Source organism: Neophocaena asiaeorientalis, unplaced genomic scaffold (assembly GCF_003031525.2).
Source record: "Neophocaena asiaeorientalis asiaeorientalis breed wild unplaced genomic scaffold, Neophocaena_asiaeorientalis_V1.1 scaffold7, whole genome shotgun sequence".
NCBI classification, from domain to species: domain Eukaryota; kingdom Metazoa; phylum Chordata; class Mammalia; order Artiodactyla; family Phocoenidae; genus Neophocaena; species Neophocaena asiaeorientalis.
Window position 1 is genome coordinate 14,281,939 of NW_020185337.1, and position 27,702 is coordinate 14,309,640.

Sequence of the window (27,702 nt, forward strand, 5' to 3'; positions counted from 1 at the left end):
CATAACCCAAGGCAGAAAATAAATGGATTAGCATGGACCCTATCAAATACCTAGATCTTTTTCTTCGGCCATAGGGAGCTCATCTCAGATTTCTCCAGTGATAAGAAATACCAATGAACAGTTAAGTTTGGTGGGATGCCTACTATGTAAAAGGCTTTAGACATATGTTAGCTCTAATCCTCACAACCACCTTGAGAAAGTAGGCATTACCTCACTTAAAAATAAGGAATCTAAAGTCAGAGAGGTTTTAATTTGTCTAAAGGCACGCGAAGTTCTGATTCAAATTCAGATCTGACTGCAAAAGCAGGTCTCTCTTCTGCTTTGCTCTTTTATCTAATGGAAAATGGATAGAGAAGACTTTAATGTATTATCCCTCATATATACATAAATACAGCCTCACTTAAATTTCAGTCTCACCAAATAATGTTCAAAGCACATTTCCCTCTATTTCTCCTAATCTGAGCAACTAAATAGGTGCTTAATTTTCAAATGATCAGTCAATCAACAATAATAAATGTTAAGAGATACACAGTCATCTTTTCTCAAGGTCTCTTCCACAAAGATTGATAAATTGGTGTTTTTAAAAAAATTATGTTGTAAAAAAATATCACCATAAATAAAATCAGAATAAAAATGGAAAACAGAAATGGATGATTTGTAAAACATGAAATATACAGTGGGATCAATACACAAAGACTTTCTATGAATCAACAAGAAACAAAATAAAACTCCTAGAAGAAAACATAGGCATTATTACACTCTTTGATATCAATCTTAGCAATATATATATATTTTTGATGTTTCTCCTCAGGCAAGTGAAACAAAGGCAAAAAATAAACAAATGGGATCTAATCAAACTTAAAAGTTTTTGCACTGAGAAGGAAACCATCAACAAAAACGAAAAGGCAACCTACTAAATGGGAGAAGATATTTGCAAAGGATATATTTGATATAAGGGATTAATATCCAAAATATATAAAGAATTCATACAACTCAATATAACGAAAACAACCTGACTGAAATGGGCAGAGGATCTGAATAGGCATTTTTCCAAAGACGTCCAAAAGAAGACATACAGATGGACAACAGGCACATGAAAAGATGCTCAACATCACTAATCATCAGGGAATTGCAAATTAAAACCACAATATCACATCACACCTGTCAGAATGGCACCTGTCAAAATGACAACAAATAAGTGTTGGCAAGGATGTGGAGAAAACGGAACCCAAGTACACTGTTGGTGGGAATGTAAATTGGTATAGCCACTATGGAAAACAGTATGGAGGTTTCTCAAAAAATTAAAAATAGAAATAACATATGATCCGGCAATTCCACTCCTGGGTATATATCCGAAGAAAACGAAAACACTAATTCAAAAATAAATATGCACCCCAATGTTCATAGCACGATTATTTACAATAGCCAAATATGGAGGCAGCCTCCTGTCCATGAACAGATGAATGGATAAAGAAGATGTGCTACACGTATATACAACAGAATACTACTCATCCGTAAGTAAGAATGAAATTTTTCCATTTGCAACAACATGGATGGACCTGGAGGGTCCATCCTTACTGAGTGAAGTAAGACGAAGACAAAAAATACTGTATGCTTTCATTTATATGTGGAATCTAAGAAATAAAACATGAACAGACTCACAAAAAAAGAGATACACAGAAATACGAGGTCTGTTCAATTAAGCAGATAAAGCTAATTGAGATGACTGAAGACAGTCTACAGCGTTCCAATAAAATGTATATATTTATATACTTATTTATCAGCAGGTAAATTATGGAGAGAATATGCCTTAATATTTTGAAACAATATTAGGTTGTTTAAGGTAAGCAAAATGGGTGTCTGGCCAATCTACTAGCTAAAACACATTCCAGCATGGAAACTCTATACTGGGAAAACTCTGTATGTTAGGTTCTAGCCTATGTGCTGTGGACAATGAATGTGATAGGTACAATAAGCAAAGGAGTAGATGGAGAAGACTTCTTAGATGAGTTGATGGCTGCCGTGGTCTTGAGAGAAATTTAGCATTAGGGTGAGGCAGAGGCAAGCATGCTCCAGCAAGAGAATATGTATATCTAAGTGAGGACCAAGGGCTGGAATAAACCTGAAACTTAAATACACTTACATAGCTGGAAAGAAACACCAAGAACATTAGCTCAAACCTCTCATTTCAAAGATAAGAAAACCAAGTCCCAGAATAGTTAAATGCTTTGCCCAGTCACACGGGGACAGCCAGGGCTTGACGAAAAACACTGCTCACCTGCTGTTGCAGCCAATGTTATTTCCACTCTAACAGTGGTTTCCCAACCATCATCTAACCCTGAGGCAAGCCCAAGGGGTTCTGGTAAGTTCCCTCAGGAGCCCAGTGAGGGGCCAGGGGAGGGGTATTCAAACATGGCAGTTCTGATTTTATCTCTTTTATATATTGGACTTTCGATAAGATTTATTTGAAGAAAAGAGTCTCTCTGTTAAAAAAAAAAAGGACTCTTCAAGGCTTCATAAATTAACATTGTTGAGTTCCGTGCTATGTGACACAAACACAAAAGAAAAAAAAGTTTTCCCTCAACAAATTAATCTACTCATTCAACCAGCAAGTACTGAGTGCAGGTTGTGTGCCAGGTACTTAGTTACACAATGACGAACACAAAGCTGCAGGTCTGGCCTAGGATCAGGTTCAGTGGTGAACTAGAAGGACATTAATCCAATAACAATACGAAGAAATACAACACACAACTATGATAACTGGCATGAGGGAAAGCTGCAAGATGCAAGGAGAACATATGACCAGGAAACTTCAGTCTAAAGAGTCACTGCATAGTAGAGGTGAAATAACTGTGTGAACCAGTAACTCTTACAGTTGTAAGTACTCAATAATAAGCATGCACAAGGTTCTATGGTAACACAGAGGAGGGAGTTATGCATTCAGCAGGAGGGGGCAGGGACACCTCACAATGCAGATAGATGGCATTCGTGCTCCATCTAAGAAGAGTTAATAAGGACACATTATTATTGCAGAGAAGGGCTGGCAGGAAAAAGGGGAAAAGAAGGATTCTTCAGACAGGGGTACTGTATGTGCAAAAGGAACAGAAAACTTGACAGAAATTTTAAAAGGAGCGAGCCCTCCAGGATAGGGTAAAAGATCTTCCCAAAGAAGAAACTGAATTACAAACAAAAAATGCAAGGGCCAAATCAGACAAAGCCTTGTATTCCATGCCACAAACTGAGATTTAACCTGCACAACCTGCCATGCAGGTGACGTGGGATCGCTGAAGGCTGCAATCAGGAGTGTGACGTTACCAAAACTGCATTCCAGAAAACTCATCCAGAAAGCGTTAAGAAAGACAATAGAGCAGAACAGAGAAGCCCAGTGGCTAGGAGACCAATCAGAGGCTGCTACTGTTTTACAAACAAAGGATCGCTGGAACTGTGGATTCATTCCAGGTTTCCTAGCACATGTTGGTATTTTAAAAGCTTGTTAAATGAGTTAATACATGAACAAAAAATAACGTTGCTAGAGTAGGGCAAGAATATAAAGAATCGTAAAAGATAAGCACAAATGTTATGGCCTGATGCTGTAGGAAATAGGAAGTCACTGAAAGTTTTCGATCAGAGGAGGGACATAATGTGAACTATGTTTAAGAAAGCTTACCATGTTATCGCATATCTGACAGAATGAATAAATGATAGAATTACAAATGATTTAAGAACGCTTGCAACAAGACAGCTCAAGTAGTTCAAACATGAGCTAAAAATGTTCAGCCTGGTAAGGGACCAGTATAAGTACAGAAAAAAGAAAGATAAAAAAGACATTTTCAAAGAAAAACAAATGAGGTCAGTCAACAGACGAGATCAGCAAATTTTTTTCTATAAAGGGGCACATCGTAAATGTTTTAGGCTTTGAGGGCCACACGGTCTCTAACACAGCTACTCAACCCTGCCACGGTAGCAAGAGAGCAGGCACCGCCAGCCACAGACACTGTGTAAGCAAATGGGCATGGCTGTGTTTAAACAAAACTTTATTTACAAAACAGGCAGTGGGCTGGATTTGGCCAGCAGACCATAGTTTACTGACTCTAGGAGTAAATGAAGCTGGGGAGAGTATCTCACTCACGATTACATTCACTATGAATGATAGGAAAAACCTAACATAACAGTGGCTTAAACAAGACAGAATTTTATTTCTCTCTTGTAAACAAAATCCCCAGGTAACAGAGACGTTTGGTATGGCAACTCTACAATCCTAAAAAACCCAGTCTCTTTCCATATCATTTTCACACCATCCTCCATGCGTGACTGCTAGCTCTTGGGTCAAGATACCTGCTTGAGGTTCAACCATCAAATTAGCATTCTAAGGGAAAAAGAGTAGGAAAGGGCACACACCCTTCACTCTGAGAACAATTCTATAAGTCACAAAGCCTTTCTACTTGGCTAGCTGTCTACTGTCACTTAAAGCCAAAAAAGACTGCACTTGTTTCAAAGTGAACAGCTAAGTGTCTTAAGCCTTTATCGTTCATTCTCCCTAAACCAGAAAATACTTTTTATTAACCTCTTGATTGTTGGCCTGTATAAAATTTCTTACTGGCTGAAGGTTACTCAATAAACTCTTTTCCTTCTGTCTGAAGTAATAAAACTATACAACACTATAAACATTTTCCACGTTTAACTCCAAGATATTTGGTTTTCTGGCCAGAAACAGTAGAGCTTTTGTTTTTAAAACTAAAGCAGTCCCTTAGACCTAATTTGCCTCAGAAGGCCCAACAGTTTTCTCTCCTTATATTCTAACATTACTATCACCTATTCCTAAAACACATGGATATATAAGAGACTGACCTCACTGACTTGGGTTGTCCCTGAAAATGGTTCACTGACATAAAGTGATAGGAAAAACAACAATGTCCAAAGATAGAGATCTCTTAAAGAGTCCAGTATACTGGAGATTTATGCTATGAAATTATGTTTAGATAAGCAAGAGCCTTAATACTACAGCGCTAATGAAGAGATAATTCCCTCAGAACTGGTTAACACGGATATATTATTTCCTTTTATTGAGACAAAATTTGACTTTCCTTAAAAGATGACATGACTAAAACTGCCCTCAGAAAACAAAAAGATTTGCAAGTTTCGAGCCCTTCGTATTAGCAAAAAGTGATAAAAATTTAGCATCTCAGATAATTCCTACGAGTTAAGAGGGGTTGGGCCTTAGGACCATGCAATAATTCAAGATGTGCTGACACTCTCAATTTAAACAATAATTCAAGAGCTCTTAAACTTTTACTTTGACACTGAAAACATGCAGACAATTCAATTAACATTTAAATCTCTGAAAACTAATTTTTAGATTATCTAAAACTAATTTTTAGATTAACGCATTCACCTCTTTATTTTTCACTTTTAAGGGGATTTCAAAAATAATAATGCACAAAACTTTCCCAGTTGCAACTAAAGTCATACTTTCTACCCTAGATTTAATTTCAGATATATCTCAACTCACATAATATTTTTATTACTTGACATTTTAATCAAAGATCAAAAACTTCACTAGCCAAAGCATTTCCAAAAGCTCTGTGAATTAACTTTATGAGATGGAATCCAACGACATATTTTGTAATGAAATTTTATATTACATTTCAAGAAAGAATGCTGTCCTTATAAATATAGCCCATGTGGCTCAAACAATAATATTGGTAAAAATATTTAAAAGAAATGTGAGAAGAAACATTCTAATAATCCAAAGGAATATTCAACTTTCAGAAGTCTCTGTAAAATGCTTACAGACTCTCTCAGGGATTACCCACATGTCCGACCTGACTGGTCTGGGAAGGATCCTTAGACCTTACATGTTCTCACAGAGACGCAGGAGAGGAGAGCACCTGACCACGTTATTTCAGGGCACTCCACGTGTCTTACGAGACTGCTGACTACCTAAACATTACAATGAATTGCTAACAAGATCATTTCAAATGCTTTCGAAGGTACTTTAAATACATGAGCAATATGTGAAACAGATGCTCTTTTTTCATATTAAGAATATACAGAGATTAGTGCAGTAAAGAAATGTTTTTGACCCTCTTAAAATTCTTTTCGTGTCACACTCCAGTTAATAATCTTTAACACAAGTTTACAAACCCAGCCTGGTTTTCAAGCAACTCTAAAATCTGGTCTCCCCTTATCTCACAGGCACTTAACCTCTCATGACTCCCAATGTGAAGCTCTTTTAACTTGCCAAATCGGCTTTCTCACATTTTTCCAACCATCCCATGCTCATTCCAAACTTAGTGTTTTTTTGTTGTTGTTGTTGTTTTTGCGGTACGCGGGCCTCTCACCGTTGTGGCCTCTCCCGTTGCGGAGCACAGGCTCCGGACGCGCAGGCTCAACGGCCATGGCTCACGGGCCCAGCCGCTCCGCGGCATGTGGGATCTTCCCGGACTGGGGCACGAACCCGCGTCCCCTGCATCGGCAGGCAGACTCTCAACCACTGCGCCACCAGGGAAGCCCCGAACTTAGTGTTTTAAACATCATTTATAACTCCTGACCTTTTGCTTACACTTGCACTACCATCCTCACCACCCAGGGAAAACCCCAATGTTCTTAGGTGACCCACCCGGACCATATGCTAACCTAAGCCAAGTCCTCTCATTTCACTCCACTACCGCTCTTATTCTGACACCAGACACCACCTGAGAACCCTTATATAAGCAGCAATCATTTCTGAATAACAACGAATACTGTGGGACTGCTGTTATGGTTGGAATTGCACTCCCCCCAGGTTCACATGCCGAAGCCCCAAGTACCTCAGAATGTGACTGTACTTGGAGACAGGACCACCAAAGAGGTAATTAAATTAAAACTAAACTGTTCGGGTGGGCCCTAATCCAATATGACTGCTGTCCTTATGAGAAGAGGAGATTAGGACACAGGGAAAGACACCACAGACTGTGCCCACAAAGGGAAGACCGTGCGAAAAGGTAGCAAGCAGGCAGCCATCTGCAAGCTCAGGCAAAGAAGCCTCCGATGCCTGCACGCTGACCTTGGACTTCTAGCCTCCAAAACTGTGACAAAAGCAATTTCTGTTGTTAAGCCACCCAGTCTGTGCTATGCTGTTTTGGCCACCCTAGCAGACTACCATCTCTGCCATGTGCTCAGACACTGTGTAAAGTGTCTTCCTTATATTAATCATTTAATCCTCAACACAGCTCAGTGTGTTAAGTATGGTTATTATCTGAGAAAAATGAAAGAAATGAAGCAATTTGCTCAAGGTCTCCAAGTAGACCCCAGCGCAAAGTAGAGCCTAGGTCTACTTTCCTCTGAAGCTCATGATATTAAACACCATATTTCGCTGACCATATGTGAATGATCCAGAGATAACATTATTACCACTAGTACTACTTTTTGAGTAGAATGCTGATGGGTGACGAACTGATAGGTTGAGAAGTAGAAAGCTTTTTTTCCTTTTCTTTTTTTTCTTTCATATGTATTTGAAGAACACATGTAGTAGTCAGGTTAATTAATTAATAAATGGCCCATTTAAAAGACCTGTTTTCAAAAATGATCAAAGAATGGAATTTAGCACGCATATGTTTATCTTGGTTCCATCCATATTATGCTTCTTAATTCACGTCAAACGTGAGTGATAACCCACAGTAGTCAGGACCTAATAAAAATTACCATATTTCACTGATACAACGGCCTGCATGTTTTTCATTGTGACGTCCTGGAAAAAGGTACATCTTAAATCAGTAACACTTTACCACCACTACAGGCATGTTTTCACACTGTTACATCTCTGAAATCGGATTATATCTTAGAGTTGATTAAATACTTTAGTTCACTATTTGAAGGTATGCGTTACTTCCTAGACTTGAGTAAAAAATGATCATGAGATCATCTACGAAGCATCCCTGTGATGAGCTAAAGTAATATAGGAAAGGTAGGTCAAAGGAAGACATTTTTCATCTACATTTATAGTGCAGACAATGGGGGAAAAAGACCAGAGAGAAATGAAAGAGCAAATGCTGATTTCAAACATCCTGAAGTCTCCTAAGGAAAAAAAAAACACAAAGGAAGAGCCACAAAGAGTTCCTACACACATTCTCCCACCCACACACCGCAAAAGGAAAAAACCACCCAACAGAGGCAGACTCCATGGGCACAGTCTGTCCATAAAGTGGAAACCAGTCTCACACTTTATAATCACACTACCGCCACAGAAGGCAGGCCTCCTGCATAACGTATCGAGTTTCACAGCCATGCTCAAACACACGACTGTTAAAACTAATCCACAGCAAGACCTGTGAATGAGAAGAAAGATAGGTAAATACCCACATGAAATATGGCCCCAATTAGAGAACTCAACAACACTTGCCCTACAGATTGTTTGTTTCTCTGGCAAATGCATAAACCAATAACAACTGAACCCTGTGTTCATCAACACAGCAATCCACACTTGAGAAGACTTTTTTAAAATCACAATCAAGTCTGCACATCTTTAGCTACCTCTTAAATGATTTCTATTTCTATTAGAAACTAAACAATTTTCTTTGATATCACAAAGAATACAGCCTACAGCTCATTAAAAAAAGACACAGTTGTAAACTGAAACCAGGACAGTCTCTCTGATGAGTAAAAAAAAAAAAGATAGATTAATTTCAATTTTTTTCCTTTAAACAACGTAATAAAAGTCAAAGTCTATTTCCACCAAAAGGCTGCCAAAAAAAACTACTGATGGGATTTGCCAATGATCCACAATTTATGTTATAAAGTTAGACAAGAGTACCACTAAGTCTAGCTAAGTTGTTAAAAAGCAAATTCTAGTCTGTTACTGGCACCCAAGTAGCTAGAAATTAAATCCAGAACTCTACCACCATAAATATTTTGCAAACTCAAAACTCCGTTTTTTCTTGCTGGAGATGAGCTTTACCAGTTGTTTTTAATCAGACAAATAAGAAACCATTAAAATCTGATGTGCTGACCTAAATTATAAAAGAAGTTATAAAATAAGCTATACCCCACATTCCAAACCAGGAAAGTCTTTTATCTTTTTGTGTTGTTGTTGATAATTATATCATGTCTTTATCAGGAGGGAGCTATCATAAAAACAACTTTCATTTAAAAAGAAATAAAAGAAAGATTATAAGGCATGATTAAAGAAAGTATGATGGAACATAATTTCAAAATGTTGGATCTCGAAAAACTGTAAGGGCTTTCATTTATTGTGAAATAAAGTTAAATTTGTAATCACGATCACAACTAAATAAAATCCATTGGCAATATCAAATTCCTTATTTTTAACCTGGGGATAATAGTAGTTCCTGCCTCATAGATTTGTTGTAAGAATTGAATGTGTTAATATGTGTAAAGCACTAAGAACAACGTCTAGCATAGCAAGCTGCATGAGCGTTTGCTCTTAGGATTAATATTAGTAACTATTAGCTGTCAGCATTAACATAAGCATGAACATTATCAGCATTGTGTGAAGGTCTAGTTCAGCATCATCCGTCCACATACAACTCCATCTAAGTTGCACCCCACAGGAAGCCTCTTCCCATTAGCCCAGCTCTTACAGACACTGCTTTCTTCTAAACTCCTACTGCTTTCTGTTAGTCTGACCATATACCATAGAATTTAATTACATTTTCAATTGTTCACCGTTGAGCATGTTAATCTTAAATAATCAAATGGATTATAAAAGGCTTTAAAAAGAAGAGACCATGAGTTTACCACTTCTGCTGTCTTTTCTGGTTCTCAAGCCTCAGACTCTTAGGAGAGCAACTCCCTACAGAGCAGAGGGCAACACTGGATCATTTTCCACCAGTCATAGTTGAGGCAGAAGGTGATAAAAGCTGAGAAAACCTTGAAGGTACAGATGAGGGTCCTGGTCTTCTAGAAACAGAAATATGCATACTATAAAGCAGCATTAATAAGTTCCAAGCTAAATCTCATGCCTACTGTATAATTCCTGCTGTGTAAAATTCTAAAGAAGAAAAGATAATCCAAGTATAAGGGTTAGAAAAGACCTAACACAGAAGGAGCAAAAATGTGAAGAGTAAACCTTATGTAACGAACTACCAGTTACAGAGCAGCAACGCCACAGTAAATAATTTTCCTACTGTAAGAAAAAGAGCTAACATATACCAGGTGTTCAGTATATGCCAGGAACTATTCTAAGTGCTTTATAAATATTAACACATTTGATTTTCAAAATATCCCTATGAGACAGGCACTGTTGTTTCCTTCTTTAAAATATGGGAAGTGAGGTACAGTAAAGGTTAAATGATTCTCACAAGATCATGCAGCTAATAAGTGGAATGGCTGAGTTATAATCCCAGGAATTTGGGCTCTCAAGTCCATACTCTTTATCATTACGTAAAACTACTCTCTTTATGAGCTCATGTAATTCTCATAACAATCCTGCAGAGGATGTCGGGCATTCCAAATATTGTAATCTATGTGAACGGAGTCCCTAGAGTTGTGCGTACACAGTCTGAGCAGCCATGTGCGGCAGCCATAGTGATCTGCATCGTAGAGGTAGAAAGTTTAATGATTTAGCCAAAGTTGCACAGTTTATACAATCAAAATCTGAAATGTAGTCAGTCTCACTCTTCACTCAAACATGGAATCAGCGAAGCCGAGACAGGGTATTGAGCGAGATTCGTTCTGGGACCCAAGGAGTAAACCAGTTTGGTTTAATAAGAGAAAGAATAAAGAAAAAGGATAAAGGTACTTAGCTCATTTCCCATCTAATCTCTATGCTGTGGGTGGGAGAAAAAAGTCATTGAATGTTCCTGAAAAGCACAGTGTATACAGCACTGTCCCAAAGAGCTGAACCTACCCATGTTATAAGGATGAACTGTGTAACTATACCAGCAGCATATTACAAAGGAATCTCTTCTCCAGAGGAAAAAAAAATTCAAGCAGCAGCAAAGAGAAGAACTAAAGGCTCAGCATTGGAAAGATGACAGCAATGGATAGGGTCTAAACAACATGGAGAAGTGCTTAAAACTAGAGTTGTCACAGGATGGAATTCATGAATGGACATAAAAATATTCTGGAAATAGAAAAAGTCTTACAAATGCAAAATGTTACAGCCCATTATAATGGAGAAGCAAGGAATACTGAATAAAGGGTGGGATGAGAATGGGGTCTAGTTTTCAGGATCAGCTGGAGTTTGTGTTACACAGTGATTTCATTTTTGATTTTGCATTTGCAATACTGTAAACTCCCTGAATAGCGTTAAGAAAAATGTAAGAACCATGAATTACAAAGTTAAGATACAACTGATTATATTTATTACATGTAAATTTGTACTATTTAAATCCCTCTCAAATGACTAGGAAAAAAAGACTCAAATAAGAATACAAAACACTACATAAGCCATCAAGATGTCCTTCAGTAGTAGGTAGATGGATAAACTGTAGTATATCCAAACAGAATACTATTCAGTGCTAAAAAGAAATGAGTTCTCAAGTCATGAAAAGACATGGAGGGAACTTACACGCATATTATTAAGTGAAAGAAGCCAATTCAAAATGGTTACATACTGTATGATTCCAAGTATACGATACCCTATAAAAAGCAAAACTGTGGAGTCAGTAAAAAGATTAGTGGTTACCAGGGGAAGGAGTGAATAGGCAGAGTACATAGGACTTTTAGGGTAGTGAAAATACCATAGTGATGGGTACATGCATGTCATACATTTGTCTATACCCATAGAATGTACACCACCACAGAGAGTAAACTGTTATATAAACTATAAACTTTGAGTGATTATACTATGTCAATGCAGGCTCACCAGTTGTAACAAATGTACCATTCTGGAGGGGGATGTTGATAATGAGGAATGCTATGCATGTGTGGAGGCAGGGAGTATATGGGAAATCTCTATACCTTCCCCTCGGTTTGGCTGTGACCCTAAAACTGCTCTTAAAAAATAAAGTCTTAATATAAATAAACGAACAAAACAAAACATACAAGAACTTTTTGGCTTCATGATCTGCACATGTGATGTGCTTATTCATGCTTCTATTTAGAGGCTGGAAAACTTTGAGAAAAATAACATTTATTAAGACTTAATATTAAGTCTGATACTTATTTTTCAGAAGTCATTTTATTCTCAGCAATTCCATCACATAGGAATTAACACATCCATTTGGCAGATGAGAAAATTGAGTCTTGGTTAAGAAATTTATGTAAGGAACTTGTGAGGGTGAAGATCTAGCAATCTGTAAGCCTCTAAGAGGCACGATTACAAATCCAAAACTCCTTTTTTTCCCCCACTAAAATAACATGTCTCAAACCTCCAAGTATTGGTCAGTTCGATAAAAATTTCATAAATCTGAGTAGGTTCACCTTTGTGATCTCCAGCTCTTATAAAAGGAAATTAACTGAAAGCCTATGTCAGGTACTCTTTTCTATCAGCTGCTAGTAAAAGCTGAACTAGCTTAAGATGCCTCTACCTTACTGTAAAAATACATTCTATAAAGGGAATATGAACTAGTATTTTAATGGCAATGAGCAAAGAAATATAATGGCAAATACTAAAACCAAAGTCTAAATGAGACTGTTTTTTCCCCCCACAATAAGATTTCTGGGGAAAAAAAAGCAACCATTTCCAAATACTCAGCAGAAACTGGAGACTGAACAAAAAAAAAAAAAAAAAAAAAAAAAAAAAAAACAACCCTGTAAAAGTGACATTAAGCAGTCTGTGGCACATTCTTCTGTACTTGATAATGAAACCAAGTATTTTTCTTTTTTCTTTTTCTTTTTTTTTTTTTTTTTTTTTTTTTTTGCGGTACGTGGGCCTCTCCCTGTTGTGGCCTCTCCCGTTGCGGAGCACAGGCTCCGGATGCGCAGGCTCAGCAGCCATGGCTCACGGGCCCAGCCGCTCCGCGGCATGTGGGATCTTCCCGGACCGGGGCACGAACCCGCGTCCCCTGCATCGGCAGGCATACTCTCAACCACTGCGCCACCAGGGAAGCCCAAGTATTTTTCTTTTAAAAGGTTAATATAATTGTGATTTTTAAAAAAATTATAGTTGCCTTTAAATGCTAATATATGAGGAAAATATAAATGAGAGGCAGAGATAACTAGCATAGTTCTTTTCTATCAATTAAAAGGTCTTTCTTCACCAGATTCAAAATCATCCATTTCCATTATTCCACCTTTTAGAGCTTTATTGTAGTGACGTGGAAAGATGCTCAAATATAAAGAGGAAGAAAAAGAAAGTTCAAAACATAGGATGTACACTGATAAAAAATATGTGAGACCTTAGCTAACAATTAACGTTGATTTTCTCTGAATGGGGGGGATCAATTTTTTATGTTACCTATTGCTACAATTTATAATTAAAATATATTACCTTTGCAATTAGAAAAAAAGTAGTATTTTTAAAAGGCAACTTTACAATTTCTTGTTACAGGAGATTACATGCTTGATACGAAGCCAAAAGAAATTTCAGAAATTCAACGTTTAAACTATGAGTAGATAACAGATACAATTTTTGTTATATTAAAACAGGTAATTCTTACTTATGGATATATTCATTGGTCTCTATCAGTGGTTTTTCTTTTGAATTTTTATTTATTTTTTATACAGCAGGTTCTTATTAGTTATCCATTTTATACATATTAGTGTATATATGTCAATCCCAATCTCCCAATTCATCCCACCACCACCACCACCCCATCACTTTCCCCCCTTGGTGTCCATACGTTTGTTCTCTACATCTGTGTCTCAATTTCTACCCTGCAAACCAGTTCGTCTGTACCATTTTTCTAGGTTCCACATATATGCGTTAATATACGATATTTTTCTCTTTTAGATCCATCCACATCTCTACAAATGACCCAATTTTGTTCCTTTTTATGTTTGAGTAATATTCCATTGTATATATGTACCACATCTTCTTTATCCATTCATCTGTCGATGGGCATTTAGGTTGCTTCCATGACCTGGCTATTGTAAACAGAGCTGCAATGAACATTGGGATGTATGTGTCTTTTTGAATTATGGTTTTCTCTGGGTATATGTCCAGTAAGTACTCACTTCTTTTAGCAAGGATTGTACATGATTATTTGTGAGATCATTGTTATTCTCATAGTATAAATTTTAATGAAATAGGGAATTATAAAGGATATTCTTCTAAAAATTTTCTTATCTCAGGAATTTTGATCTTTCTTGTTTAAAACACTGCAGAATTTTACATATCCCAGGAAAAGACATTATTTCCAAGTTATTAATTTTTTTACAACAAAAAACAGACACATGGAAGGTATATAGTTTGTCACTGCAAATCACAGTAATAATTATTCATAAAGAAAAAGTCTGATAAGATACAATAAAGAATTTTAAAGGTAGGCCTGTAACAGTTATATAAATTTCTCTGCTAAAATTATTTATTTCTGCTTTACTATTACACAGATTAGAAACAGATATATTTATTTTCCTACACAAACATAATCCAGAGATGTTTTAATCAAGATATTTTTTTCACATCATCATGTTAGATTCTTACCTTTAAGGTAAAAGTAAGCTTTTTTTTTTTTTTTTTTAACCTTCGAGGAAAATAATACTTGCTCTTTTTCTATTTAAAGGCTGGAAATGGAACGCTCAAATGCTGGAAAACCTGATATTTTCAAAATAAAATTCAACTGAAGATATGCTACATCTATTGACACAAACCGCAAGTCAATTTCTCATTGATTCTGTGAAGTTATACTGAACAAGAGGTAGAGAAAAACCTTTTAGCCAATGTGCTAAATGACGGTCACCCCTGGTTTCCCCAGTTGTATTATGAAATGTTCCATACATGGGGCCCATGTCATTACTAGATCTGTTAACAGTTTCACAGCTCAGAGCCTGGCTTCATTTGTTAAGCATCAAGCTGCCCTATCACTTGTATAGAGCTGAAACGGTTGTTATGGTTCATAATGTAAAACTCACAAAAGTGCACAGCTGCTGTTCATATTCTCAAAGAAGTCTGTTATAATAATGATGTCACGGAAAAAGGCTGGAATCTATTACGTGTCCCAGACAGACAAGCCATTCAATCTCTCCAGCCAATGCAGGTACATAGGTTGCACTATAAACACTGCGGTAGCATCACAATAAGGCAAAAAGTTCAGTACAAAAAAAAAAAAATCACTGAGGGCAGGTAGTTAGGACCTATATTTATAGTCCTGTCTTCAGGAAGCTTCACTTAACCACTGGAACTACCCGAAAAGCACGAACATCACCATCTAACTGTCTGACACCCTACTGTGAACACAAAGCTTTGCAAAAATTACAATATAAATCATCAGGCTCTTGAAGGAAACTATACAAGGTCATCTAAACAAACAAAACAATTTCTCTTTAGCTATAATGTGTATCTACACAGGAAGTGTGATAAATTGAATCCTGGCCTCCAGAGAAATGCAAAGCAATAATACATTATTAATTTTAAGAGCTAACCTATGAATTTAAAAACTGCTATCACTTGTTATGACACAGAAAGTTAAGTAGCTCCAGACCCTGGCAGATAGAAGATGCACAAGAGAAGTCTGGTTTCCTTATTTTAGTATTCTTGTATAACAAGACATACAAACCATTTTCCAAGTGAGAATTTTTAAAGGGATTTTAGAGATATATGAATATTAAATAGTTTCTACTGTATACATTTGCAACATTTTAACTATTTTCATGAAATTACAAATTAAAGAAAAGAGAAATTTTGAGCATCAAAAGTACAAAAGACAACTATTAAAATTATTTCAATGCTCTTGAGATAAGAACAGAGCAGATGCCGAACACTGAAAAAGGCCTAAATTCCAGTTCCAAATCTGCCACTAATTACTTGTTTAATCTTAAACGATTCATTTAACAGCACTCAATTTCAATTTCCTTCACTTTAAAAATGAAAACCATAAGAAATGACAATATATGAAGTTCCACTTCCCCACAATAGTATTTCTCAACCTACAGTCATCAGGTATGGGAGGACCAAGCCTCTGAATGATGACAGCTCAGCCAGACTTGCTTAGGCAGGGCACTGTCCTATGCACTGAACACATGTTAATTCATTTAACGTTCAAACAAACCTATGTGTTAGGTACTATTATTATTATCCTCATTTACAGGTAAAGACAAGTAGTGAACGGAAGAGTGAGAATTCACCTTCAGGACAACTGACTCCGGGGCCAGCTCTTTTCACCGCCATACGAGACTACTGCATTATACTGAGATATTCTTTGGAATGAAGAGGGCTAGCTGTTTTATTTTCTAGTAATAGGGAAAAGTAAAAATTTAAGAGTGGAAGGTTTGCTGATTGAGGATACTGCAGTGCTTCGGATCACAGCTGTTCTACAATACAGTACAATATGCGGAGAAAGTATTAGATAATCCCCAGCTCCTAATCAGTTTTATTTTTGTTCACAAAATGCAAACATATTCTCAGGGTTACACATCTGACCATTTTATCTGCATGGACATACTCTATCGTATGCCTGCAACGCTAAGGTAAAAATTCTTAACACCTGCTTATGTTTGGAGTTATACTCTGAGGCTAGAATTCAGTACAATAATGGTATGCCATAAAGTGGCAGCAACAGTTAAATGTGATATTAGCTATAAGATGACATTTAAACATAGTATCTGTTACATATAACTACAGTTTGAAAATGAAATGTTTCAACCATGATTATTTATGGCTGAAGGCAAACCCTACTTATGAGCATGAAAATGGCTCTGTTTAATTTACTGCCTATTGAGACTTGTTTCTTTGGTTGATTAATTGTAAGTAAACCAAGAATAGTTTAATCTCAGCAGCATGAAACATAAATATTCAGAAGTTCTAAAATTTGTTTACTATCTTGACAGGAGTACAATATACTCACAAAATTTCCTACATGTTCCCAGTCAGTTATGATCACTAATCAGTTAACTTCACAGATAGAAAATACCTTACATATTTTTTACTTCTTCATCGAAGTGGTGAAATGTAGAGATTCTTTTCCTCTATTTTAATAGGCCACATAGCTCTAAAATCTCCGAGAATTCAAACTCCTTCACTGCATCTTCATGCAGCTGTGAAAATAAAGTTACTCTGACTGCATTTAAGTTCTTCCTTGCCACAATATAATATACATGCCAAAGTACAGAAGAAGAAAAGAAAAATCAACTGAGCAGCATCAGGGCTACAGAAAACCAATCCTCATCCTACCGCTTCCTCCTCTTTCTGAAGCAACAACGACAGGCAGGTAGAACTCAAATCCGACTCGCTTTTCTGTCTTCTAGTCCTTCACCTGTGCCAAAGAACTATGTAATCAGAGAACTCCTTTTACAGCAAATAGCCCCTGTACAAGGTAAGCGTGGAAACAGATTCTAAATCATGTGAAACGTTTTGGGCACAGCTGGCAGAACACCTGTTGGGCATGGATGAGTGATGTGTGAAACACAGAACAACAGAAGCAAAGGACTGTTCACACAGCTCTCACTGCACACTTTTCAGACAATTTTCAATTTACTCAAAGACTCTGATGAAAAAGCAACAAACTAGAATTAGATTAACATTTTATTTTTCTTCTTGAGCACAGAAAGCCACGCACTGAAAATAAGCTCCCCAAAACGAATCGTTATCAATTCAATTCAACAAGCTCACGGATGTAAGAAAGTACTATAAAATGCTAATTTTTCTTTCTTTTACTTGTTTATGTGGCCCACACCACCTGCTAACTTTCACCATAATTTTTAATCTTTTTAAATGTCTACATTTGACAGACAAAAATGGAAAACCTCTGTAAAGAAAATATTACTTTCAACTTTACTATTTTGAACTACTAAATGTTTACTCAAAGTTAATAACCAGCACTTTTTTTTTCTTTCATCACCTACAGGAGAGCCAGAGTGCACATTTCACAACTAAAGTGTAGAAGGCGTGTAAAGAAAGAACCTAGTTGAATTTCATAAGATTTTTCACCAAACCAAAATAATAAATAAAATATGGCTTCAGTCATTAAAGTTCCAACATTCGAATAAAGCGTATGACTTTCTACCTCTGAGAACTTGTTTTTAACCAATCAATAAGCATTTACTGCATCCTTATAATGTACCTACTACCATGTACCTTAAAATTCAGATCAACTTTTCCACAGGGAGTTGGAAAAAAACAGAAGCAGAGAAATCAGTTAACTATCTGTGCCAAAATCCAGTCATTCAAGGATGAAAGCCTTGAGAGGATTATGAAAACGAGAATGCACTTTAGGGGTGAACTCTGGAGATCAAAAGAGGATGAGTAACAGAACTTGGTAGTACATTCAATTCAGCATAAAGGAGAGGAACGAGTTTGGTGCAATTACAGTGGCCTTAGTGCATAGCTAACGATATGGTAAAGAAACGCTGAAATGAGTAATAATCTAAGTTGACTAGCAATCCAGCAGCCTCATAGAAATTCAGCCTATACGTATTGTACAACTCAGTGATGTTTACTTCTTCACATGTTCAACACTTGTGATAAAGGCAAAAGAAAAAAATCTTTAAAAACTTAAAGCTCTGGCAAAACTACAGAAATTTTTATCATCAGGAACTATGACATGTTGATAATATCGTAAGCAATGCTGCAGAAGCCTGAATTTATAAGAAGTCAGGTGGAAAAATTAACCAGACCCAGTGTCTGTGTCTTGAACAATTCTTGCTTTGTTATTTCATAAATGTTTGGTTTTTACATCATCATCATAATAACCCCCCCCATGCATTAGTATTGCTGGCTTTGTTTCTGGACAAAAAAAAAAGGGGGGGGGGAGGGTAGTATTAGATTAATTTGTAATAGTATCTGATTCAAAACAAACAATTCAAGTTGAAGCACTGACCACACTGACTAACCAGACTACTGTTGAAATTCACCAGGTACTTACAGGACAGCTGGATTCCTTCAGTTGTGGCAAAAGTATCCTAAAATGGCTTTGGCTTTCAAATGTGTCACATCAAAACAAGACATTTTCCTAGGTAATATCTAAAAACAGTCATACCAAACTATGAAAATCTGAAAATATAACCACTAACCCTAAAAACTGGAAAATAAAAATGAGATTTTTTGCTACATATTACCAGATTGTGTTAGTAATATGCCACCTCTACCGATTGTTTCCAGCAAGAAATTAAGAGAAAATAAGAAAGCTATGGCTAGATATCAAATGTTAGTTTTCAGTTTGCTTTGGACCTGACTTTAAGTGACAAAGCTTATGAATTTTACAAACTTGACAAAGTAAAGAAACTCATACTACATTAGTCTAGGAAAATTTACAAATGTGCAAGTACAACGGGCCCTCAGGCCCACTTTCAAATTGTAGTTTAAGTGTTCATGACAACCTAATAACATCACAGACCACCATATTGTCAAGAACTATTACTTCTATGTTGAAGAGTTTAGTTACTCCCTAATTATAAAAGCTGTAAAAATTATTCTAGCGCAAAGGAGAAGCGTGGGAAAAACTTAAATTTGTAGTTGTAGCTCTTTTTGGCTCACATACAGAATTCTCAGTCTATCACTTTAAGCTTCTGGTTCCACCACCAATTTCCTTAATCCTTTGCTGAAAGTTGGTGATTCCCAATTTAGGATGCCAGAGTCCTAAAAAAATGTATTCGTCAAACAGTAAAGGGGACACAGTAACTAAAAGTTGAGTTTATGTTATCAGATGGCCTGGGGTCTTGGGCAAAGCTTAAAAACCTCTCTTTGCCCTAGTTTCCCTTCAACATAGGGTTGAGGTAGAAACAGGGTATTGTGGAAATTATGATGTGCTTTAAAAGAGGGTTTGGCATATGGTAAATGTAGCTATTATCATAGTTTGTCTTTTGGTGCCTAGAAATACGCAGCAACTTGAAGCCACTACTACCTCCCTACGTTTGAAAAGCTATCAATTCAGCACGCTCTAATCCTAAATTGCAAGGACCAAACAGGAACTTTTAAAAATATAAGTGATTCTGGACTGAGATGGATATAAGTATTTCTTCCTGTTTCTCCCACTAGACAACGACAACTAAAAACTCTGAACGTCATCTACAAAATGCACATAGGAAGACTATGGAATGTGCAGAGGAGATGACCAGCCAGAGACCTCGGGACCCAAGGGAAACAACATGGCTTAGAGTTCCCTAACTTTCTTTCTGCCTCACATATCCTAGGCCGAGGCAGCATTATCTTCAATGTACTCAGGGAACTAACAGACAAGTGAGAAATGCATAGTTAAACATTGTGGATATAGATTTCAGCCTTTAGAGCCCTACATAATTACTTGCTCAATTTGTGAACCTTCTACACCTTCCCACTGGTATTCTCTCTTTTTGACTCCCCAGGAAGATGGTTCCTCTCCCATCAAACAGTCGTGCCCCAACTCAGTTTAAACCCTTTCTCACTGTTCCCCTGAAAACTAATGAATTTGGCTTGTTTTTGTTATCTCTGGTTTTCTTTTCATTTTCCCCATGAGCGTAAAGAATGTTCTAGACATAACATCTTTGACCCCAGTAAATACTGTTCACAACTATTCTTTAGAACCAAGCTAAAGAGAGGTCTTACCTCACTGCCATTATAAGATGATTCTGTCAATCATTCCATTCCCTACTTGGGCATCTGCCTGTAGAACTTTATTCAGCCCAGATTCTGTTTCATATGGATTAATCTCTTTCCAATACATACCTAGTATCCACCTCAACTTTCATGCATTGTTCTAATTTCCCCTATTTGATTTTTGGCCCCTTACAAAATAAAAATATTCAACATTTGCCTTTACAGTAAACCTATATAAACTATCTAAGACTTACTAAAAATAAGCTAGACAAAACATGCACAGGAAAAGGACTCATCAATCCAATAACAAACACTTTGCTCATGCCTCAGACCACGAACCAACCTCAACTCCCTCACTATCCCATGAAACTTTTATCTAGTCCAAGAAGCTTATCTCATAACTTAAACCTGATCTTTGCCCTTCCTCCAAACCACCATGTGTATTATGTGTGTATATGTTAAACTTTTAAAATACACATAATTCCTTTGTATACTATGCTTTATCTTGTGTTCCCAATTATTTCATGTGTTTACGTCTTGTCCACCAAATAAAATCACAACCTGATTGAAAACAGGAACTAAATCATATTCTTAGAATTTTTCCTACACTATAAATAGCATGGTGCTAAAACACAAAGCAGTTATCAATTTATTCATTCAGTGCACGACAGCTGAATCACTGCTAGCTAGTGCGTTGAAGGCTGGGGATGAAGAGGAAAACAGAAGGCAGTGTCTGTCCCCAAAGGGTTTACTGAGTACTGTGAGGGAGCCATGAAAACATTTACATTGAGAACCAAATCAGAGATGTAGTCAAGGCATTATGAGAAGACAGAGGGGAAGAACCAAACTCTGCCAAGGAAAGTATCACAGATGAAAAAATACTTCCTTCAAATAGAATCATGAAGGATAAATAAAACTTCGCCAGGCAAACAAGAGAAGAGGTAGGAATGACATTCCAGAAAGAGGAAGCAGCACTGTGCCGAAGAACAGAATCACGAATGAATGAGCCAGCAGATAAACTGAGGAACCATTAAAAATCAATAGGCTATAATGTAGGGAGGGAAAGGGCAGTGACAAGGACAGAATGGCAGGTAAGGATCTGATGAAGTTGAAGGGCCCTGTATGCTACAGGATGTAATCCTGGAAGCATTAAAGGTCATGGATGAGAGCGTGGTAGGATCAGATATCCCTGCTGCTCCTGAAATGGTAGACAGGTTGGAAAGGGGAAAAGTAGACAGATGTTAGGAAGCTATTTTAAAGTATAACTGAGAAATGATGAGGATATGAGAAAAGGGGTGCAAGAAATGGAATCATGATCACTGAAAGCACAGGTGTGGATGAAAACAAACTGAGTGAGAAGAGAGGCAAGCCAAGGAAAGACCGTGCAACGTTGACATTTAACATGAATCTTTACTGAAAGTCAAACCCATTCTTAGTTTGTGAATAAATATTTCTTCTATCTTTAAAACTGTAGTTCTCAGTGTATAAACAAGAAGAAACAGGCCAAGATTAACATTTTAAAGCCTCAACTGGAAACCAAGTTTATCCACCTACTGATCTTGGAATGTCTTTTAAACACTAAGTGTGCAGAGATAACAGAATTCCATCTCCCCCACCCACCCCAATCTGTCAAAGTGAAGACACTGCCAACATACCTGTTCATCAGGTTTTCTTTTGAAATGGGTACAAATAAAATTCACTTCAAGGCAGTAAATAGAGTCTACATCACTCTTTCTGTTTGGCCTCTGTACAACTTGACTTCTCGCCTTCACTAGTACCTCCCCTTTAGCCCCTACCCCAGATTTCAAATTACTGCTTTAACACCTTAACTAACCTTTATGTGACCTGGTTAGACATATGGTGAATTGCCTGTATATAACGTGACACACAAACTCATTTTATGGTTCTTCCCTTAAAATCAATGATTTAATTACCATGAGGTGAAGTACCATGGCAAATCTGACTTGCTTCGGATACCGACCAGATAAACAGGCCGCTGATAACTGAAGCGAACAGCGTTCTTGAAGATTATGCGCAGTCCATCCACGTCAGATACATTCACTCTCTTGACCACGCCGAAACCTATAAATAAGGAAATAAACGGGAAAAAATGCAACGTGAGGTTCACATTACATTTCAACAACATGCACACAAAACCTAAAGCCTTCACTCCACTACTGGAAGCAACATAGCTTTAGAAAGGTAAAGCATTTTCCTCTCAAATCATATGCCAGTATCTATTTATTCTATTCATCCTAATATCCTGTGAGCATCTACTATATCTATGCACTATGCCTTCACTGAAAAGTATATGGAATCTTGCATCTTCCTTTTGGTAAAGTGGCTGCCAATAACCGAATGAAAACGGCATCTACCCAAAGGCTACCACCTCATCCTTTAGTTCTCAGCTCTAATACTGCCTCCCTGAAAGCTATTCACTGACTATTTTGGCTACAACAGCATCTCACACATCTTCCAGTCACTCTCTGTCCTTTCAGCTTGTTTCACTGTGTACATAATAAGCAGCCCTGTCTTGAGTTACATTATTACTCTCTGTGTGTACTTTGTGTATGACTATTGCTACTGGACTGTAAGCCTCCATAGGGCTGGGAAGCATCAGTCTTGTTCACCACTTTATCAGCAGTGTCTAGAAGAGTGCCTGCCCTGTGGTCAACAGACATTTGGTGGCCTAATGAGTGCTTCCAAATCCACAAACTACCAAAATATTAAAACTCTGCTGTAAATAAAATCCTAACAGAAAAGGGTTTATTTGGTACTTCTGTGAGTTCACAAGACCCAGAGAGATGCATAACCAGACATTGACAGGCTAACATAAACCGATTTTTTTCATTTTGGCTTCTATCCAGCACTGATAGTGAATTCAGTGGCAGTCAAATGTTAACCGCCCTTGAAGAATAGTTAAACTGTCTCTAAAATGAAGAAGGGAGAAAAGGAATATAAGGGGAAATAAAATTAATAAAGTTAATCTTCTTACTGATAGAAGCATAAATAGCACAGTCAGGAATTCATAACATAAACACTTTTTTTAAATGTCACTCAAGCGTCAAGTTCCTATTTTCTTCTAGGAGTGACTGTGGTTGTTAATGAGCATAGCACACTGGAACAGATAATACAGAAATTGTGGGAGTCTATATAAGTTGGCTCCTCTGGAGGTCAGAAGGATATTTGGATCAAATAATGTGAGGGCTTTGTTCAGTACTACTATAAAATATAAAAGAAGAAAACTGAAACAAAGAGGCACACAGAACCTTGAAGTATCTTACTTCCAAAACATGCGATGGGATAAAGCTACATTTTCAGAATCTGTTTCCTAAAAGAACCCAATATTAATTGCACGTTGATGTGTAAAGCACACAAAAGTTGCATTTTCTCTATTTTGGATCCCAGACTCTCAGTTCTGAAAGTATAGCCCATTGTACATAATTCCCAGGTCAGAGGTGCAGCGGACAAATTAATTAGTCTATTAAGTTTCAGTCGTGTCTTGGCACTGATGTTTAGGTTAGCACCTTCAGCAACAAGTTTCTAACATTTAACTATGCTGCCATTTGTTCCTGAGAGAAATTAGGAATGGGGGTGGGGGGGGGAACATAGCTGGGAAAAGTTCCCACTGACCTAAAGGCAGAAACATGCACGTGAGTCAGGAGTAGACTGATGTATTCATAAAAAGGAGAAAAACTTCAGTTGATTAGTTCTTGCTATTTTAAGTGATTAGGAGAAAAATAAATGGCTTCATATTGAAGTGAAATTTAAATAGCATTTAACACTCTACAAAATCAACCTAAAAAACGATGATAATTTGCTATGACTTAGCACTAAAGAGAAACCACTTATTTCATATGACGAATCTGTGAAGTATTTCACGAGATGATTAAATACTTGACTAAATATTTGTGGATGCTAAAAATGACTGAAATGAACCAAATCGCATATTTGAAAAAATAGACATGAGACACGAACACAAACGCACAGAGGGAAAGAGGAAAAGCGGGGGAGGGAGAGAGAGAACTACCAGTTATCTTTCACGTTATAGCCAATAGCTACTGCAAGGTATATCCAAAAGAACAACATACCAGACATAGTTTGAAATTCAACAGTAAAAGCAAAATTTGTTGATTATCCTAGAGCACAACAGAATACCTCTGCACTATGTAGGAATTTTCTTTTCTCTTAAATTTTTCCTTTTCTTTTATTCAGTGGGGTCATGGTAAAGTGGAATGTTTTCACAGCATCAGTGACCCAGATGTGTGTAAGATATTAGGCTCTAAAAGCTGTTCTGTGCATGAGAATTGGGTGTTCAGACTGTCTCAGGTATCTCTGAGAACAGTAACAAGAAATGAATGACTCAGTTTCTAATGACACCATCTGTCAAAACAAATATCTGTTACATACTGAGCAACCACACTATGTTAGAACCTGGATACACCTACATTAAAGTGATGTTAAAGACTAGGCCATTTAATATCCAATCAGAATGCTGGATTACTGAAAAGGCAATCAGAGTAACTATGGCTTACCATTTTCTCCTGAATATCCTATTATTTGGGCTCTATGAGAGTTTAGGTTCACCTAATTCTCCCCAAACACAGTGCCATTAAATTGAGGATTATTAAAATGTATAATTACATTTCTTAAGAGTTTTTCTTCAGGAAATAATCAGATATGTTCAAATGGAAAAGAGTTGTAGAGGTAAAAAATAATAATAATATTATTTGTAATAGCAAAAAGCTAAAACAATGTCTAACAATAAGAAGATATTTCAATAAATTATGATATAATAGAATATTAAGAAGTCATTGAGGGCTTCCCTGGTGGCGCAGTGGTTGAGAGTCCGCCTGCCGATGCAGGGGACACAGGTTCGTGCCCCGGTCCGGGAGGATCCCACGTGCCGCGGAGCGGCTGGGCCCGTGAGCCATGGCCGCTGAGCCTGTGCGTCCAGAGCCTGTGCTCCGCAATGGGAGAGGCCACAACAGTGAAAGACCCGCGTACCGCAAAAAAAAAAAAAGTCATTGAATGTCATGCTTTCAAGGAAAATTTAATGGGACAGAAAAATTCCTAGATTACGGCAGGCACATAAGGAAGAACCGAATAAAAATGCAGTGTACAAAACCTATACAAAAACTATATGCATAGTTTGATTCCAGTTTTAATATATACGCACATTATATGAGAACATATTACATATCCATCTTTTGTACATAATATGCAGTCATACAAAAAAGAGGAAAAAAAGACACACCAACATGTTCACAGAGGTTACCTTTGGGTAGTAGAACTGAACACAACTCTAATCACAAAAATATAATGCTTTTATAATTAGAAACGAGGCTATAGTAGCTACTGTAATAGTTTGAGCCAAGTGGAGTTGACCACAATTGAAGATAATGTTCCTTGTATAAGTCATCAGTGGAACAAAGGATGAGTTAGATATTTCTGAGTGATGTCCCCCTCAACCACTGCCTAAGACCCCCAAGTCCAACCAAGTCCACAAATCGTGATAACCTCCAATACTATCTTTGTCCCAGGTATGATTAATCCCTGTTCTTAAACTGTCTCCTCTTAATATGTGTATTAATCAAATTTCTACTTATCTGTGACATGTATTGTAAAAATGCACAACATTTCTGTATCTATGGCCTTGGAATTTCTTCTGAGGCCAAAAAAGGGTGTGTGTGTACGTATATATTTGACAAACTCATTTATTTATGATAAACTACCTTAAACCTGCCTCACGTACGGCAATGGATATTTGTACAAGCTCTGCTGAAAAGAATCCCATCCTTCAAACTGACAGTTACCGTTTCCCCAAAACATGTCATTTTAAAAGTGGGTTTTTAAATAGCACTTTGAATCAACACTGCCAACTTTTTAAAGTGTTTAAAAAGATGCAGTTACTCCCTAGATTCTGCTTCTTAAGATAATAAATTATTTTGTGGGCAAAGTCCATTCCAACCTCTCTCTTATAGACAGATTTTTACACCATCACCTGTGTCACCTCTAAGCATCTCCTTGTGTAGTTTTCCTTCCATCATTACGAAATGAAAGCAAACATCACTCTTTTTTGTTCTATTTGTGTGGTTACCATGGTAGTGACCTGAATTTTGCACCTAGGATTACACTATTTGGGGCAGGGGAGAGAAGAAAGGGACCAAAAGAATGGAAGAATAAGTTCGGGTAATGGTCAGCACCTTTAAACATTTACTTTTCTCTTGGAACTGCCTTTGGCCAAAATCTATAAAACTATGACCTGACCCTCAGCTTCCTGGCATAAAGTACTTAGGCTTATGATGTGAACACCATGAAACTGGCAAGATCATCAACCCTTTCCCTTGCTCGTAAGAAGAATTAAAATTCTGTTTCTCCCAACCCCAAAATTTCTACCTCAAGTTCCCCCTAAACCTAGTCAGGCCCTGGTTCACAGGTTCTGAAGACCAGACCATGGAAATACCACGTGGTGACTGAAAGTCTTTGATGGAAACCAGATGAGACAGGACACACTGCTTGCCTAGCACTTTTAAATGTACAGCTCCCCTTCAGTGTCTTTCAGGATGTCACTGTAGGTGACACATGGAAAGAACAGTTAGTGCAAAAGTTTTGTACATTTTCTACTTTCATGGGTTATCTCAGTTGTCAACAAGGTGATTTCCTTGAATATTTGCATCAAGTGAACCAACAGTTTGAGGTACTTTCAAAGTTTTTCTCCCCTTAAATAATATCCTTTACAAAGGCCAACAGATAACAGATAAAGGCCAACAGGCAGCAGATACGATAGAAGAGTGGAAGATGCAAGAGGGCTACAGAAGTTCACCCACAGCCTGCCCACCTACTCTTCAGCTTCCCTACAGGGCTCCTTAGATACCCCTCAGAATTCCAGAGCCCTGAGGGACACGATTTGAAAACCAAGTAAACAGATTCTGCCCTTGCAATCTCAGAGTTAATATTCACAGTGCTGACTATTCTAAAAGTCCATGACACACATCATTTAAAACTTTAAAATTCAGAAGCTGTCACTAATTTTTTCAGCAATATTTTACTCCATTGTTACGAGGAAAATTATGTCATGATGGCATTTTTAAATCTGAGGGATCATAAAAGTAATAGGCCCAAGTTCTTAAAAATGCATTATGCCTTCT

The 27,702-nt window shown here is 37.2% G+C and overlaps 1 protein-coding gene across 3 annotated transcripts in view; it reads right to left on the reverse strand.

Moving 5' to 3' along the window:
* BMPR1B (bone morphogenetic protein receptor type 1B) overlaps positions 1 to 22,616 on the reverse strand; it is a 221,796-nt gene extending 199,180 nt beyond the window's left edge. Inside the window, exon 1 of one of the 3 annotated variants that reach the window (XM_024736109.1) lies at positions 22,533 to 22,616. The gene's annotated coding sequence lies outside the window, so the exon portion shown is untranslated. Of the gene's footprint in view, positions 1 to 17,212; positions 17,282 to 22,485 lie in introns of those variants that run through there. The other 2 variants (XM_024736110.1, XM_024736111.1) reach the window with 2 other exon arrangements.
* Positions 22,617 to 27,702: the final 5,086 nt, after the last annotated feature.